Genomic DNA, 5173 nt, shown 5'->3' on the forward strand with positions numbered 1-5173 from the left:
TAGCTATTTCTTATAAGTCAAGTCAAATTTTCAATTTTAAAAATCCTATCTTTTTCAAAAATCAAATCTTTTTCATTTTTATTTTATGATTTTCGAAAATTTAAAAATATTTTTCAAAATCTTTTTCTTATCTTTATTTCAAAATTTCGAAAACTTTACTAACAATTAATGTGATTGATTCGAAAATTTGAAGTTTGTTACTTTCTTGTTAAGAAAAGTTCAATCTTTAAATTCTAGAGTCATATCTTTAGTTTCTTGTTAGTCAAGTAATCAATTTTAATTTTAAAAATCAAATCTTTTCCAAATTATCTTTTTCAAATCATATCTTTTTCAAAATTGATTTCAAAAATCTTTTCTAACTTCTTATCTTTTCAAAATTGATTTTCAAAACTTTTTCAACTAACTAATTGACTTTTTGTTTGTTTCTTATCTTTTTCAAAACCACCTAAGTACTTTCCTCTCTCTAATTTTCGAAAATTACCTCCCTCTTTTTTAAAATTCTTTTTTTACTAATTGTTTCAAATTTTAATTTTAATTTTAATTCTTCTAATTTTTGAAAATCACTAACCATTTTTTCAAAATTAATTTTCGAAATCCTCTATCTCATCTTCTTCTATCTATTTATTTATCTACTAACACTTCTTTTCATCTCAAGAATTCGAACCTATCTTCCCCCTTTTATTTGGATTCTTAACTCTTTTCCTTCTTCTATTCCTTTTTTCTTCTACTAACATAAAGGGATCTCTATACTGTGACATAGAGGATTCCTCTTCCTTTTCTATTCTCTTCTTTTTCATATGAGCAGGAACAAGGAAAAAGGCATTCTTGTTGAAGCTGATCCTGAACCTGAAAGGACTCTGAAGAGGAAACTAAGAGAAGCTAAAATACAACAATCCAGAGACACCCTTACTGAAATTTTCGAACAAGAAAAGGATATGGCAGCCGAACCCAACAACAATAATGCAAGGAGGATGCTTGGTGACTACACTACACCGACTTCCAAGTTTGATGGAAGAAGCAACTCAATCCCTACCATTAGAGCAAACAATTTTGAGCTGAAACCTCAACTAGTTGCTCTAATACAACAGAACAGCAAGTTCCATGGACTTCGATCAGAAGATCCCTATCAGTTTTTAACTGAGTTCTTGCAGATCTGTGAGACTGTTAAGACTAATGGAGTAGATCTTGAAGTCTACAGACTCATGCTTTTCCCTTTTGCTGTAAGAGACCGAGCTAGAACATGATTGAACTCACAACCTGAAGATAGCATGGACTCTTGGGATAAGCTGGTCATGGCCTTCTTGGCTAAGTTCTTTCCTCCTCAAAAGTTGAGTAAGCTTAGAGTGGATGTTCAGACCTTCAAACAAAAAGATGGTGAATCCCTCTATGAAGCTTGGGAAAGATACAAGCAGATGACCAAAAGATGTCCTTCTAACATGCTTTCAGAGTGGACCATTTTGGATATATTCTATTATGGTCTATCTGAGTTCTCTAAGATGTCACTAGACCATTCTGCAGGTGGATCCTGATGACAAGTCATCATATGCCTATTTTTCAAGCTAATTTCACTTGTTTCACTAGTTTTTATGCACTTTCTTGCATTCTAAGTAAGTAATTTGGAATGGAAATGCATGGTTTCTTTAAATCAAACAACCACCATTTAATTGATGCTAAATCATAAGGTTTAAGCTAAATTTAATTGAATTTTAATGATTTATAAACCTTGTGAATTTGGTGATACTTTGATTGGTTGTTTTGATTATTTGTAGGTGAAGAAAAGAAGAAAATAATAAAGTGTGGCTTAAGAGGCGTGGCTTAATGAAGAAGAAAGTGTGGCAAAGTAAATGAGGAAGCGTGGTGCATGGAAGGTGGAAGCACACTACTCTCCCCAAGAGCACACTGCTCTCCAAGGGAGCACAACAATGAACCAAGCATGCAAGGCTTCACTGCCCTGCCCCCCTTGAGAGCGGAGCACAAATTCAAGCCAAGAAACAAGAAGAGCAAAAATTCTGCTCTACTCTCCTCAAGAGCAATTTCGGGCTCCTCATGGAAAAATTGAAGAAAAATTAGCTCCAAGTGCCACCCATGGGTTTCGAACCCAAGCTCAAGAGGGAAGGAAGTAGCACTCAAATGAAAGGTGGCTTGTTTTCAACCTCCAAGGTTCGAACACAGGGCCTCCAAGAAAGTAAAAGTCTAGGCGCTACTTTGGTGCCAAGGAAACTAAGGAAATTTGCTCCAAAGAGCCATCCAGCAAGTTTCGAACATGGGACTCCCATTTGGAAGCCCCATTGTACTGCCCATAAGGAGAGCAGAGCGCTATTCCTTGGCACGCACACGTGCATCATGGCACGGCCAGGGGGATTTGAGCGCGCACATTGACTCGGCCAGCACGGGATTGGAGCGTGCAAGACCCACACAAGCCACTGCTCCGCTCTCCACAAGAGCAGGGCAATCTCCTGATGCCTCTCCAAGCCTAGGCGCAATAAGGATCTCCATCATAAGCTTCTGCTCCGCTCTCCACAAGATCAGAGCAGCCTCCTGGGAGCAACTTGGGCTGAAATTCAATTAAAAATCCAACTTAATTCATTTATTCACCAAATTAAAAGCCCATCCAAATTCTAAAATCAAAGAAGAGAAAGTGTATAAATAGAGGCTAGTTTGATTTAGTTAGGGGGGACCTTCACTTTATTTTTACCTCTATACTCACTTTGAAATTTTCTTTTTCATTTTTGGGAGCTTTTACTTTTAAATTTAGATCTTAGAGAATTGGGAAAGGAAATTGATCTCTCTTCTTATGGCACAACTCATTACACTAATCAAGAACAATTGTTCCTATGGCAGAAATCCATTGGATGATCCTAAATAGCACATATCCACTTTTCTGAAGACTTGTGGTGCTGTCAAACCCGATGGTATAGATCATGACACCTATAAGCTCTTATTATTCCCCTTCTCACTAAGGGATGAAGCTGCACAATGGCTTGAAACCTTTCCCCAAGGAAGTATCACTAGTTGGGACGATTTGGTTACCAAGTTTCTAGCCAAATTCTCCTCATCCCAATAGATCATCAAGCTGAAAGAGGGGGTACATCCATTCACACAAGGAGAAGAAGAACCACTCTCCAAGGCATGGGAAAGATACAAGAAAGCAAATGACAAAGTGGGTTTCCAAGCTTTCTATGAAGGATTAACCCCAGAAACAAGAAAAGCGGTGGACTACTTCTCAGATGGCCTACTCAAAGCGACAACAACTACCCAAGGAACTGCAAATTTCAATGACAAAGGAGTCAACAACCAACACTCATTTGAGAAACCACAGAATGCAATTTTAGAAAAAGAAGTGACGAATCTTGAAGGAGTGAATTCAGTCATGAACCTGAACAAACAAATGCACCATCAAGCCTAGCAACACATGGAGATGAGAGCTAGAAAAGTTGATTGCTTGCGTTTTGCTGCAGTGAATGCACAATTTCCACCATGGAGGCCCCATTCATATCTGAGAATGGGGGATGATGTGTGGAAAACGATCCAACACAAAACTCACCGGCAAGTGTACCGGGTCGTATCAAGTAATAATAACTCACATGAGTGAGGTCGATCCCATAGGGATTGAAGGATTGAGCAATTTTAGTTTAGTGGGTGATTTAGTCAAGCGAATCAAGTATTGGTTGAGTGAATTGTGTTTAACAGGAAGTAAATGACAGTAAATGTAATGGGAGAGGGGAATTTGCAGTAAATTAAAGAACAGGAAAGTAAAATTTGCATAATCTTAAAGAACAAGAAAGTAAATGACTGAAACTTAAAGTGCAAGAAACATAAACTGCAGTAACTTAAATGGCAAGAAAGTTAAATTGCTAGAAAGTAAAAGGGAATTGAGGAATGGGATTGCAGGATCTAAACAAAGAGAAAGTAAATTGCAGCAATTGATTGAACTGAAATTGAATCAGAAGCAATAAGCAATCAAACAGAAAGAAAATAAAATGCAGCAAGGGTTCACAGAAGAACCAAAAGTAAATTGTGGTCTCAGGTCTCAAGAGACTAGGTAACAGAGCCTAGATCTCTATTTGCCTTCTTAGATCCAAGTTCACAAAGCAATTGACAGAAAATTGAAGAGAAAGCAGTAGAAGAACAGAAATCAGATTCAATTATGCAGAAAACAAATTGAAAAGAGTTTGAATGGGAATTGAAACAGAACTTCCTCAATTTCACACACCCAAAACTCAGAAACACAAGAGTAGAATTGCCCAAGTAAGAATGAGGAAGGAGATCAGTCAATTCTCCCTTGATCCCCTTAGTGCTCGGACAAGTCTCTCCAGAACAATTGTAAAAGCTCAAAAGAAAGGTGAAAGTAAAATTCAAGAGTAAAGGTAAAAATCAAAAATGGTAAAAGGTTCCTAATTACATCAAACTAGCTTCTATTTATACACTTTCTATTCTTGGGTATTGGGATTTTGATGGGCTTTTGAATTGGTGAAGAATTGAATTCAATTGGATTTTTAATTGAATTTTTGGCCCATTAAAAATCACTCCCAGGAGGCTGCCCTGCCCTTGTGGAGGGCAGGGCAGAAAATTGATGCATGGTGGTGCGAGCTGGTGCGGCGTGGTGCAAGTCTGGCGCGCCCTGATGCGTGAGATGCTGCCCTGCCCGCGCCAAGGGCAGGGCAGGAAAGGTTGGTGCACCAGATTTGTCTTGGTGCTGCCAGAATCCAAAGTTGGTGCACCAGAATTCAAAGTTGGTGCGCCAGGAACGCAAAACGCTGCCCTGCCCGCGCCAAGGGCAGGGCAGAAAATTGTGGTGCTGCCAGGAGAGGATCGTGGTGCGCGCTGGTGCTGCCAGGGAAGGATTTGGTGCGCCAGATTTGTGTGTGGTGCGCCAAGGTCGTGCGCCAATCCAAATGCTGCCCTGCCCGCGCCAAGGGCAGGGCAGAGTTCCCACATTGCATTCCCGAGTTCGAATCTGGGCGGACGCACACGCTACAATAATTTCCTTGGTTTCTTGGCACGGCACTCAACCTTAGTTCTTGGCTTCCTCATGGTTCCTTGTTCGAGTCTTGTGGCATGCATGGGTGACATTTTTCCCTTGATTTCTTTCCTTGGAGAGCCCGATTCTGCCCTCCACAAGGGCAGGGCAAGGTTCTCTTTCTCTTGGTCCCAAGGCACATTTTGTGCTCTG

General features: G+C 39.6%; 1 non-coding gene across 1 annotated transcript; it reads right to left on the reverse strand.

Annotated features, from left to right (window-relative positions):
• Positions 1–1334: 1334 nt before the first annotated feature.
• On the reverse strand, positions 1335–1442 carry LOC127746043 (small nucleolar RNA R71). Its single transcript, XR_008007664.1, has one exon. It is a non-coding gene; the product is annotated as a small nucleolar RNA R71 (small nucleolar RNA).
• Positions 1443–5173: the final 3731 nt, after the last annotated feature.

Source organism: Arachis duranensis, chromosome 3, assembly GCF_000817695.3.
Source record: "Arachis duranensis cultivar V14167 chromosome 3, aradu.V14167.gnm2.J7QH, whole genome shotgun sequence".
Classification (NCBI taxonomy): Eukaryota; Viridiplantae; Streptophyta; class Magnoliopsida; order Fabales; family Fabaceae; genus Arachis; species Arachis duranensis.